We start from the raw sequence: 13,572 nt of genomic DNA on the forward strand, positions 1-13,572 counted from the left end.
AGCAGGTAGAGACCCAAACAGACAGACTGACAGCAGGTAGAGACCCAAACAGACAGAGAGACTGACAGCAGGTAGAGACCCAAACAGACAGAGAGACTGACAGCAGGTAGAGACCCAAACAGACAGACTGACAGCAGGTAGAGACCCAAACAGACAGAGAGACCTGACAGCAGGTAGAGACCCAAACAGACAGACTGACAGCAGGTAGAGACCCAAACAGACAGACTGACAGCAGGTAGAGACCCAAACAGACAGACTGACAGCAGGTAGAGACCCAAACAGACAGACTGACAGCAGGTAGAGACCCGAACAGACAGAGAGAGACTAACAGCAGGTAGAGACCCAAACAGACAGAGACTGACAGCAGGTAGAGACCCAAACAGACAGAGAGAGACTGACAGCAGGTAGAGACCCAAACAGACAGAGAGACTGACAGCAGGTAGAGACCCAAACAGACAGACTGACAGCAGATAGAGACCCAAACAGACAGAGAGACTAACAGCAGGTAGAGACCCAAACAGACAGAGACTGACAGCAGGTAGAGACCCAAACAGACAGAGAGACTGACAGCAGGTAGAGACCCAAACAGACAGAGAGACTGACAGCAGGTAGAGACCCAAACAGACAGAGAGAGACTGACAGCAGGTAGAGACCCAAACAGACAGACTGACAGCAGGTAGAGACCCAAACAGACAGAGAGACTGACAGCAGGTAGAGACCCAAACAGACAGACTGACAGCAGGTAGAGACCCAAACAGACAGAGAGACTGACAGCAGGTAGAGACCCAAACAGACAGACTGACAGCAGGTAGAGACCCAAACAGACAGAGAGACTGACAGCAGGTAGAGACCCAAACAGACAGAGAGACTGACAGCAGGTAGAGACCCAAACAGACAGAGAGACCTGACAGCAGGTAGAGACCCAAACAGACAGAGAGACCTGACAGCAGGTAGAGACCCAAACAGACAGACTGACAGCAGGTAGAGACCCAAACAGACAGACTGACAGCAGGTAGAGACCCAAACAGACAGAGAGACTGACAGCAGGTAGAGACCCAAACAGACAGAGAGACTGACAGCAGGTAGAGACCCAAACAGACAGACTGACAGCAGGTAGAGACCCAAACAGACAGAGAGAGACTGACAGCAGGTAGAGACCCAAACAGACAGAGAGACCTGACAGCAGGTAGAGACCCAAACAGACAGACTGACAGCAGGTAGAGACCCAAACAGACAGAGAGAGACTGACAGCAGGTAGAGACCCAAACAGACAGAGAGACTGACAGCAGGTAGAGACCCAAACAGACAGAGAGAGACTGACAGCAGGTAGAGACCCAAACAGACAGACTGACAGCAGGTAGAGACCCAAACAGACAGAGAGACCTGACAGCAGGTAGAGACCCAAACAGACAGAGAGACTGACAGCAGGTAGAGACCCAAACAGACAGAGAGACTCTGACAGCAGGTAGAGACCCAAACAGACAGAGAGACTGACAGCAGGTAGAGACCCAAACAGACAGAGAGACTGACAGCAGGTAGAGACCCAAACAGACAGACTGACAGCAGGTAGAGACCCAAACAGACAGACTGACAGCAGGTAGAGACCCAAACAGACAGACAGACTGACAGCAGGTAGAGACCCAAACAGACAGAGAGAGACTGACAGCAGGTAGAGACCCAAACAGAGAGACTGACAGCAGGTAGAGACCCAAACAGAGAGAGAGAGACTGACAGCAGGTAGAGACCCAAACAGACAGACTGACAGCAGGTAGAGACCCAAACAGAGAGAGACTGACAGCAGGTAGAGACCCAAACAGACAGAGAGACTCTGACAGCAGGTAGAGACCCAAACAGACAGACTGACAGCAGGTAGAGACCCAAACAGACAGAGAGAGACTGACAGCAGGTAGAGACCCAAACAGACAGAGAGACCTGACAGCAGGTAGAGACCCAAACAGACAGACTGACAGCAGGTAGAGACCCAAACAGACAGAGAGACTGACAGCAGGTAGAGACCCAAACAGACAGAGAGACTGACAGCAGGTAGAGACCCAAACAGACAGAGAGAGACTGACAGCAGGTAGAGACCCAAACAGACAGAGAGACTGACAGCAGGTAGAGACCCAAACAGACAGACTGACAGCAGGTAGAGACCCAAACAGACAGACTGACAGCAGGTAGAGACCCAAACAGACAGAGAGACTGACAGCAGGTAGAGACCCAAACAGACAGACAGACTGACAGCAGGTAGAGACCCAAACAGACAGACTGACAGCAGGTAGAGACCCAAACAGACAGAGAGAGACTGACAGCAGGTAGAGACCCAAACAGACAGAGAGACCTGACAGCAGGTAGAGACCCAAACAGACAGACTGACAGCAGATAGAGACCCGAACAGACAGAGAGACTGACAGCAGGTAGAGACCCAAACAGACAGAGAGACTGACAGCAGGTAGAGACCCAAACAGACAGACTGACAGCAGGTAGAGACCCAAACAGACAGAGAGACTGACAGCAGGTAGAGACCCAAACAGACAGAGAGACAGCAGGTAGAGACCCAAACAGACAGAGAGACTGACAGCAGGTAGAGACCCAAACAGACAGAGAGACTGACAGCAGGTAGAGACCCAAACAGAGAGACTGACAGCAGGTAGAGACCCAAACAGACAGACAGACTGACAGCAGGTAGAGACCCAAACAGACAGAGAGAGACTGACAGCAGGTAGAGACCCAAACAGACAGACTGACAGCAGGTAGAGACCCAAACAGACAGAGAGACCTGACAGCAGGTAGAGACCCAAACAGACAGAGAGACAGCAGGTAGAGACCCAAACAGACAGACTGACAGCAGGTAGAGACCCAAACAGACAGAGAGACTGACAGCAGGTAGAGACCCAAACAGACAGAGAGACTGACAGCAGGTAGAGACCCAAACAGAGAGACTGACAGCAGGTAGAGACCCAAACAGACAGACAGACTGACAGCAGGTAGAGACCCAAACAGACAGAGAGAGACTGACAGCAGGTAGAGACCCAAACAGACATAGATAGACTGACTTGGTCATCCACTGTATCTTCAGGTCTCTGAGAGCCTCTTCAAACTCCTCCTTCACATCCTTCTCCTTCGCATCCTCCTTCGCTCCCTCTTTCTCCTTCGCTCCCTCCTTCGCCCCCTCCTTCGCCCCCTCCTTCGCTCCATTCTTGGTCTTGTTGGGTGCAGGGATCAGGTGATAGACCACTGGCACAACGTCCTTGATGAGAAAGATAAAACTACTGGTTAACACACTGACACCCTCTAGTACTACATTACCCATAAGCCTCTACAACACTTCCCCCCCTGCTGTCTGTCCAATCCCTTGTCAGTTAGAATGCATTGTCATGGTGACAGAACACAGCTGTGCTGCTATATTGACCACCAGAGGAAATGAACCTTGTCTAACTTTGCCAGTAGAAATATATTTACATGTTGGGGCGAGCAAATATCTTCATTCTTCCCCAGAGTGATTCACAACATAAAACACCATTTTCCTTTTGAGGATTTGACAGAGTGATTTCTAGGTCATCAGTACCTTTTTAAATTTTCCTTGTCGTTTTGCAGAGGCCTGTCCCTGGTGGTCAGAATAACACACAGTGAGAGAGAGAACACAGGAAGGAGCATACAGTCTCTCTTTCATCGTTTACAACTAGTGACAAGTCCTACTGCTTCTCTCATCGTTTAAAACTAGTGACAAGTCCTACTGCTTCTCTCTCATCGTTTACAACCAGTGACAAGTCCTACTGCTTCTCTCTCATCGTTTACAACTAGTGACAAGTCCTACTGCTTCTCTCTCTCTCATCGTTTACAACTAGTGACAAGTCCTACTGCTTCTCTCTCTCTCATCGTTTACAACTAGTGACAAGTCCTACTGCTTCTCTCCATCTCTCGCTCTCTCAACTAGTGACAAGTCCTACTGCTTCTCTCTCATCGTTTACAACTAGTGACAAGTCCTACTGCTTCTCTCTCTCTCATCGTTTACAACTAGTGACAAGTCCTACTGCTTCTCTCCATCTCTCGCTCTCTCAACTAGTGACAAGTCCTACTGCTTCTCTCTCATCGTTTACAACTAGTGACAAGTCCTACTGCTTCTCTCTCATCGTTTACAACTAGTGGCAAGTCCTACTGCTTCTCTCTCATCGTTTACAACTAGTGACAAGTCCTACTGCTTCTCTCTCATCGTTTACAACTAGTGACAAGTCCTACTGCTTCTCTCATCGTTTACAACTAGTGGCAAGTCCTACTGCTTCTCTCTCATTGTTTACAACTAGTGACAAGTCCTACTGCTTCTCTCTCATTGTTTACAACTAGTGGCAAGTCCTACTGCTTCTCTCTCATCGTTTACAACCAGTGACAAGTCATACTGCTTCTCTCTCAACTAGTGACAAGTCCTACTGTTTCTCTCTCATCGTTTACAACTAGTGACAAGTCCTACTGCTTCTCTCTCATCGTTTACAACCAGTGGCAAGTCCTACTGCTTCTCTCTCATCGTTTACAACCAGTGACAAGTCCTACTGCTTCTCTCTCATCGTTTACAACTAGTGGCAAGTCCTACTGCTTCTCTCTCATTGTTTACAACTAGTGGCAAGTCCTACTGCTTCTCTCTCATCGTTTACAACTAGTGACAAGTCCTACTGCTTCTCTCTCATCGTTTACAACTAGTGGTAAGTCATACTGCTTCTCTCTCATCATTTACAACTAGTGAGAAGTCCTACTGCTTCTCTCTCATCGTTTACAACTAGTGGCAAGTCCTACTGCTTCTCTCTCATCGTTTACAACTAGTGGCAAGTCCTACTGCTTCTCTCTCATCGTTTACAACTAGTGACAAGTCCTACTGCTTCTCTCTCATCGTTTACAACCAGTAGCAAGTCCTACTGCTTCTCTCTCATCGTTTACAACTAGTGACAAGTCATATTGCTTCTCTCTCAACTAGTGGCAAGTCCTACTGCTTCTCTCTCATCGTTTACAACTAGTGACAAGTCCTACTGCTTCTCTCTCATCGTTTACAACTCGTGACAAGTCCTACTGCTTCTCTCTCTCTCATCGTTTACAACTAGTGACAAGTCCTACTGCTTCTCTCTCTCTCATCGTTTACAACTAGTGACAAGTCCTACTGCTTCTCTCTCTCTCATCGTTTACAACTAGTGACAAGTCCTACTGCTTCTCTCCATCTCTCGCTCTCTCAACTAGTGACAAGTCCTACTGCTTCTCTCTCATCGTTTACAACTAGTGGCAAGTCCTACTGCTTCTCTCTCTCTCATCGTTTACAACTAGTGACAAGTCCTACTGCTTCTCTCCCTCTCTCTCTCAACTAGTGACAAGTCCTACTGCGTCTCTCTCATCGTTTACAACTAGTGACAAGTCCTACTGCTTCGCTCTCATCGTTTACAACTAGTGACAAGTCCTACTGCTTCTCTCTCATCGTTTACAACTAGTGACAAGTCCTACTGCTTCTCTCATCATTTACAACTAGTGACAAGTCCTACTGCTTCTCTCATCGTTTACAACTAGTGACAAGTCCTACTGCTTCTCTCTCATCGTTTACAACTAGTGGCAAGTCCTACTGCTTCTCTCTCATCGTTTACAACTAGTGACAAGTCCTACTGCTTCTCTCTCTCAACTAGTGACAAGTCCTACTGCTTCTCTCTCATCGTTTACAACTAGTGACAAGTTCTAGTGCTTCTCTCTCATCGTTTACAACTAGTGACAAGTCCTACTGTTTCTCTCTCATCGTTTACAACTAGTGACAAGTCCTACTGCTTCTCTCTCATCGTTTACAACTAGTGGCAAGTAGACCAGAACTAAACAGAACCCAACAGAACTCCTGAACACAACAAAGACCAGTGACAGACAGCAGCATCTACAAATCACAGGCAGGAAATAGAAAACCCCTCCCACCACAGTGAAAAGAGCATCAAAGCAACATGCAACTAAAACTGTGCCACTAGCAAAGCTTCTGATTGGTTGAGAAGGATGACGAGTGGGGACCATAAAAGGAGTGAGCCAATCAGAGTGTAGGAGAGCTGTTGACTGACAGTAGAAAGAGCCACTCACTGCTTTCTTGCCGTATTCTCCCTTAGGCACGACCAGGGAGCCGGTCAGATAGCATCCTGGACATGTTCCTTTAGGAACCCTGGGTAGAGAGAGGGGGGGGACAGAGAGAGAAACAGAGAGAGAGAGAGAGAGAGAGAGAGAGAGAGAGAGAGAGAGAGAGAGAGAGAGAGAGAGAGAGAGAGAAAGGGGAGAGGGAGAGACAGAGAGAGAGAGAGAGAGGGGGGGAAACAGAGAGAGAGAGAGAGAGAGAGAGAGACAGAGAGAAAGACAAGAGACGAGAGAGAAAGAGAGAGACAGAGGAGAGAGACAAGAGGGAGAGGGAGAGACAGAGGGAGAGAGAGAGAGACAGAGAGAGGAGGGGGGGGAAACAGAGAGAGAGAGAGAAAGACAGAGCAGAGAGACAAGAGACGAGAGAGAAAGAGAGACAGAGGAGAGAGACAAGAGGGAGAGGGAGAGAGAGAGTGTGAGACAGAGAGAGAGACAGAGAGGGGTGGAGAAGGGGGGAGTCAGAGACTGTGTTTTTAGATGAAGGAGAACAGACTTCAAACTGCTGAACATTACATCTCTAAACAGTGTTGAGTTGGGTCTCCATGGTGATGGCTGGGTTCTTCTCAGAGAGGTCAGGTTCAGGGTTATGATTAGAGCCTCGAGCCCAGAGGCGCTCACTTATCATCAGGCAGTGAGGTGACAAAGAAGGGCTGAGTAGGGGTCAGTAGTGAGGGTCAGGGGTCAGCGTCGCCAGGGGTGAGGGTCAGGGGTCAGCGTCGCCAGGGGTGAGGGTCAGGTTCAGGGTTATGATTAGAGCCTCGAGCCCAGAGGCGCTCACTTATCATCAGGCAGTGAGGTGACAAAGAAGGGCTGAGTAGGGGTCAGTAGTGAGGGTCAGGGGTCAGCGTCGCCAGGGGTGAGGGTCAGGGGTCTGAGTCGACATTGGTTAGGGTCAGGGTCTCTATGGATGTGAGTCAGTGTCTCCAGGGGTGAGGGTCAGGGTCTCTAGGGATGTGGGTCAGTGTCTCCAGGGGTGAGGGTCAGGGTCTCCAGGGATGAGGGTCAGGGTCTCCAGGGGTGAGGGTCAGGGTCTCCAGGGGAGAGGGTCAGGGTCTCCAGGGGAGAGGGTCAGGGTCTCCAGGGTTGAGGGTCAGGGTCTCCAGGGGTGAGGGTCAGGGTCTCCAGGGGTGAGGGTCAGGGTCTCCAGGGGTGAGGGTCAGGGTCTCCAGGGGAGAGGGTCAGGGTCTCCAGGGGAGAGGGTCAGGGTCTCCAGGGGAGAGGGTCAGGGTCTCCAGGGGAGAGGGTCAGGGTCTCCAGGGGAGAGGGTCAGGGTCTCCAGGGGAGAGGGTCAGGGTCTCCAGGGGTGAGGGTCAGGGTCTCCAGGGGAGAGTGTCTCCAGGGGTGAGGGTCAGGGTCTCCAGGGGAGAGGGTCTCCAGGGGAGAGGGTCAGGGTCTCCAGGGGTGAGGGTCAGGGTCTCCAGGGGAGAGGGTCTCCAGGGGAGAGGGTCTCCAGGGGTGAGGGTCAGGGTCTCCAGGGGTGAGGGTCAGGGTCACCAGGGGAGAGGGTCAGGGGTCAGCGTCGCCAGGTTTGAGGGTCAGGGTCTCCAGGGGAGAGGGTCAGGGTCTCCAGGGGTGAGGGTCAGGGTCACCAGGGGTGAGGGTCAGGGGTCAGCGTCGCCAGGGGTGAGGGTCAGGGTCTCCAGGGGTGAGGGTCAGGGTCTCCAGGGGTGAGGGTCAGGGTCTCCAGGGGTGAGGGTCAGGGTCTCCAGGGGTGAGGGTCAGGGTCTCCAGGGGTGAGGGTCAGGGTCTCCAGGGGTGAGGGTCAGGGTCTCCAGGGGTCAGGGTCAGGGTCTCCAGGGGTCAGGGTCTCCAGGGGTGAGGGTCAGGGTCTCCAAGGATGAGGGTCAGGGTCTCCAGGGGTGAGGGTCAGGGGTCAGGGTCTCCAGGGGTGAGGGTCAGGGTCTCCAGGGGTGAGGGTCAGGGTCTCCAGGGGTGAGGGTCAGGGTCTCCAGGGGTGAGGGTCAGGGTCTCCAGGGGTGAGGGTCAGGGTCTCCAGGGTCAGGGTCTCCAGGGGTCAGGGTCTCCAGGGGTCAGGGTCTCCAGGGGTCAGGGTCTCCAGGGGTGAGGGTCAGGGTCTCCAGGGGTGAGGGTCAGGGTCACCAGGGGTGAGGGTCAGGGTTCAGGGTCACCAGGGGTGAGGGTCAGGGTCTCCAGGGGTGAGGGTCAGGGTCTCCAGGGGTGAGGGTCAGGGTCACCAGGGGCGAGGGTCAGGGTCTCCAGGGGCGAGGGTCAGGGTCTCCAGGGGCGAGGGTCAGGGTCACCAGGGGCGAGGGTCAGGGGTCAGGGTCTCCAGGGGTGAGGGTCAGGGTCTCCAGGGGTGAGGGTCAGGGTCTCCAGGGGTGAGGGTCAGGGTCTCCAGGGGTCAGGGTCAGGGTCTCCAGGGGTCAGGGTCAGGGTCTCCAGGGGTCAGGGTCTCCAGGGGTCAGGGTCTCCAGGGGTCAGGGTCTCCAGGGGTCAGGGTCTCCAGGGGTCAGGGTCTCCAGGGGTCAGGGTCTCCAGGGGTCAGGGTCAGGGTCTCCAGGGGTGAGGGTCAGGGTCACCAGGGGTGAGGGTCAGGGTTCAGGGTCACCAGGGGTGAGGGTCAGGGTCTCCAGGGGTGAGGGTCAGGGTCTCCAGGGGTGAGGGTCAGGGTCTCCAGGGGTGAGGGTCAGGGTCACCAGGGGTGAGGGTCAGGGTCTCCAGGGGCGAGGGTCAGGGTCACCAGGGGCGAGGGTCAGGGTCACCAGGGGCGAGGGTCTCCAGGGGTGAGGGTCAGGGTCTCCAGGGGTGTGGGTCAGTGTCTCCAGGGGTGAGGGTCAGGGTCTCCAGGGATGAGGGTCAGGGTCTCCAGGGATGAGGGTCAGGGTCTCCAGGGATGAGGGTCAGGGTCTCCAGGGGTGAGGGTCAGGGTCTCCAGGGGTGAGGGTCAGGGTCTCCAGGGGTGAGGGTCAGGGTCTCCAGGGGTGAGGGTCAGGGTCTCCAGGGGTGAGGGTCAGGGTCTCCAGGGGAGAGGGTCAGGGTCTCCAGGGGAGAGGGTCAGGGTCTCCAGGGGTGAGGGTCAGGGTCTCCAGGGGTAAGGGTCAGGGTCTCCAGGGGTGAGGGTCAGGGTCTCCAGGGGTGAGGGTCAGGGTCTCCAGGGGTGAGGGTCAGGGTCTCCAGGGGTGAGGGGTACTTACTTGTCGTCAGGTAGGGCTGTAACATAAAAAGGCTGGGTAGCTCCAGGGGTCAGGGTCAGGGAGTTGGTTTTCTTCTTAGCCAAGAGGGCAGCGCGGTGAGACTCATACACATCCAGGGTCAGAGTAGTGGACAGACGGTGGGACACCACAAAAGGAAGATCCTTCAGACGCTCCAGCTCACTGGCCTGCTCATGACGCACCTGCAGACGCAGCGTGTAGTCACCTTTCTCTAGTTTCAGAGAGTACTGATGGAGAGGAGAGGAGAGGAGAGGAAGAGAGAGGAGAGAACGAGAGAGGAGAGAACGAGAGAGGAGAGAAAGAGAGAGGAGAGAACGAGAGAGGAGAGAACGAGAGAGGAGAGAACAAGAGAGGAGAGAACAAGAGAGGAGAGAACAAGAGAGGAGAGAACAAGAGAGGAGAGAACAAGAGAGAGGAGAGAACAAGAGAGAGGAGAGAACAAGAGAGAGGAGAGAACAAGAGAGAGGAGAGGAGAGGAGAGGAGAGAGAGAGAGAGAGAGAGAGAGAGAGAGAGAAAGAGAGAGGGAGAGAGGGAGAGAGGGGAGAGAGGGAGAGAGGGAGAGAGGGAGAGGAGATGAGAAGAGAGAGGAGAGGAGAGTAGAGGAGAGGGAAAAGAGAGAGAGAGAGAGAGAGAGAGTGGAGATGAGAAAGAGAGGAGAGGAGAGAGAGAAAGAGAAAGAGAGAAAGAGAGGGAGAGGAGAAAGAGAGAGGAGAGTAGAGGAGAAAGTAGAGGAGAGGGAAAGAGAGAGGAGAGGGAATGAGAAAGGGTAAACATACAACATTATAAATCAATGTACACAAACAATAAGTGTGCAGTTAAAATTGGGGGGAAAGAAACGCAAGGCCGTGGGGTGAGACAGGGATGCAGCTTAAGCCCCACCCTCTTCAACATATACAGTGGGGCAAAAAAGTATTTCGTCAGCCACCAATTGTGCAAGTTCTACCCACTTAAAAGGATGAGAGAGGCCTGTAATTTTCATCATAGGTACACTTCAACTATGACAGACAAATGAGAAAAAAAATCCAGAAAATCACATTGTAGGATTTTTAATGAATGTATTTGCAAATTATGGTGGAAAATAAGTATTTGGTCAATAACAAAAGTTTATCTCAATACTTTGTTATATACCCTTTTCTTGGCAATGACAGAGGTCAAACATTTTCTGTAAGTCTTCACAAGGTTTTCACACACTGTTGCTGGTATTTTGGCCCATTCCTCCATGCAGATCTCCTCTAGAGCAGTGATGTTTTGGGGCTGTTGCTGGGCAACACGGACTTTCAACTCCCTCCAAAGATTTTCTATGGGGTTGAGATCTGGAGACTGGCTAGGCCACTCCAGGACCTTGAAATGCTTCTTACGAAGCCACTCCTTCGTTGCCCGGGCGGTGTGTTTGGGATCATTGTCATGCTGAAAGACCCAGCCACGTTTCATCTTCAATGCCCTTGCTGATGGAAGGAGGTTTTCACTCAAAATCTCACGATACATGGCCCCATTCATTCTTTCCTTTACACGGATCAGTCGTCCTGGTCCCTTTGCAGAAAAACACCCCCAAAGCATGATGTTTCCACCCCCATGCTTCACAGTAGGTACGGTGTTCTTTGGATGCAACTCAGCATTCTTTGTCCTCCAAACACGACGAGTTGAGTTTTTAACAAAAAGTTCTATTTTGGTTTCATCTGACCATATGACATTCTCCCAACCTTCTTCTGGATCATCCAAATGCTCTCTAGCAAACTTCAGACGGGCCTGGACATGTACTGGCTTAAGCAGGGGGACACGTCTGGCACCGCAGGATTTGAGTCCCTGGCGGCGTAGAGTGTTACTGATGGTAGGCTTTGTTACTTTGGTCCCAGCTCTCTGCAGGTCATTCACTAGGTTCCCCCATGTGGTTCTGGGATTTTTGCTCACCGTTCCTGTGATCATTTTGAGATCTTGTGTGGAGCCCCAGATCGAGGGAGATTATCAGTGGTCTTGTATGTCTTCCATTTCCTAATAATTGCTCCCACAGTTGATTTCTTCAAACCAAGCTGCTTACCTATTGCAGATTCAGTCTTCCCAGCCTGGTGCAGGTCTACAATTTTGTTTCTGGTGACCTTTGACAGCTCTTTGGTCTTGGCCATAGTGGAGTTTGGAGTGTGACTGTTTGAGGTTGTATTATGGATATATCATGGTTGTGTTGTGGTTATATTCTGGTTGTGTTGTGGTTATATTCTGGTTGTGTTGTGGTTATATCATGGTTGTGTTGTGGTTATATCATGGTTGTGTTGTGGTTATATCATGGTTGTGTTGTGGTTATATCATGGTTGTGTTGTGGTTATATCATGGTCGTGTTGTGGTTATATCATGGTTGTGTTGTGGTTGTGTTGTGGTTATGTTGTGGTTATATCATGGTTGTGTTGTGGTTATATCATGGTTGTGTTGTGGTTACATCATGGTTGTGTTGTGGTTATATCATGATTGTGTTGTGGTTATATCATGGTCGTGTTGTGGTTATATCATGGTCGTGTTGTGGTTATATCATGGTTGTGTTGTGGTTACATCATGGTTGTGTTGTGGTTACATCATGGTTGTGTTGTGGTTACATCATGGTTGTGTTGTGGTTATATCGTGGTTGTATTATGGTTATATCGTGGTTGTGTTGTGGTTATATTGTGGTTGTGTTGTGGTTATATCATGGTTGTGTTGTGGTTACTACCTGGTGTGGGTAGGCGTCTCCAGAGCCCAACAGTCTCTTGTTCTGGTCAAACAGCATCCAGAGCTGAGAGTCAAACTCTGATTCATACAACTGGTCACACAGTACTGGACAACTGGGGGTCACCTCTCCTGACTTAGGCTGGGTAGAGAGGTAGAGAGGTCAGACACACAGTACTGGACAGCTGGGGAGAGAGGTAGAGAGGTAGTGAGGTCAAACACAGTACTGGACAGCTGGGGAGAGAGGTAGAGAGGTAGAGAGGTCAGACACACAGTACTGGACAGCTGGGGAGAGAGGTAGAGAGGTAGTGAGGTCAAACACAGTACTGGACAGCTGGGGAGAGAGGTAGAGAGGTCAGACACACAGTACTGGACAGCTGGGGAGAGAGGTAGAGAGGTAGAGAGGTCAAACACAGTACTGGACAGCTGGGGAGAGAGGTAGAGAGGTCAGACACACAGTACTGGACAGCTGGGGAGAGAGGTAGAGAGGTCAGACACACAGTACTGGACAGCTGGGGAGAGAGGTAGAGAGGTAGAGAGGTCAAACACAGTACTGGACAGCTGGGGAGAGAGGTCGAGAGGTCAGACACACAGTACTGGACAACTGGGGAGAGAGGTAGAGAGGTCAGACACACAGTACTGGACAACTGGGGAGAGAGGTAGAGAGGTCAGACACACAGTACTGGACAACTGGGGAGAGAGGTAGAGAGGTCAGACACACAGTACTGGACAACTGGGGAGAGAGGTAGAGAGGTCAGACACACAGTACTGGACAACTGGGGAGAGAGGTAGAGAGGTCAGACACACAGTACTGGACAACTGGGGAGAGAGGTAGAGAGGTCAGACACACAGTACTGGACAACTGGGGAGAGAGGTAGAGAGGTAGAGAGGTCAAACACAGTACTGGACAGCTGGGGAGAGAGGTCGAGAGGTAGAGAGGTCAAACACAGTACTGGACAGCTGGGGAGAGAGGTCGAGAGGTCAGACACACAGTACTGGACAGCTGGGGAGAGAGGTCGAGAGGTCAGACACACAGTACTGGACAGCTGGGGAGAGAGGTCGAGAGGTCAGACACACAGTACTGGACAGCTGGGGAGAGAGGTAGAGAGGTAGAGAGGTCAGACACACAGTACTGGACAGCTGGGGAGAGAGGTAGAGAGGTCAGACACACAGTACTGGACAACTGGGGAGAGAGGTAGAGAGGTCAGACACACAGTACTGGACAGCTGGGGAGAGAGGTAGAGAGGTAGAGAGGTCAGACACACAGTACTGGACAGCTGGGGAGAGAGGTAGAGAGGTCAGACACACAGTACTGGACAGCTGGGGAGAGAGGTAGAGAGGTCAGACACACAGTACTGGACAGCTGGGGAGAGAGGTAGAGAGGTCAGACACACAGTACTAGACAGCTGGGGAGAGAGGTAGAGAGGTCAGACACACAGTACTAGACAGCTGGGGAGAGAGGTAGAGAGGTCAGACACACAGTACTGGACAGCTGGGGAGAGAGGTCGAGAGGTCAGACACACAGTACTGGACAGCTGGGGAGAGAGGTAGAGAGGTCAGACACACAGTACT

The 13,572-nt window shown here is 51.8% G+C and overlaps 1 pseudogene; it reads right to left on the reverse strand.

Annotated features, from left to right (window-relative positions):
* LOC135537415 (tripeptidyl-peptidase 2-like) overlaps positions 1 to 13,572 on the reverse strand; it is a 113,105-nt pseudogene that overhangs the window by 10,811 nt on the left and 88,722 nt on the right.

The sequence above is a fragment of the Oncorhynchus masou genome, unplaced genomic scaffold (assembly GCF_036934945.1).
Source record: "Oncorhynchus masou masou isolate Uvic2021 unplaced genomic scaffold, UVic_Omas_1.1 unplaced_scaffold_769, whole genome shotgun sequence".
Taxonomy (NCBI): Eukaryota; Metazoa; Chordata; class Actinopteri; order Salmoniformes; family Salmonidae; genus Oncorhynchus; species Oncorhynchus masou.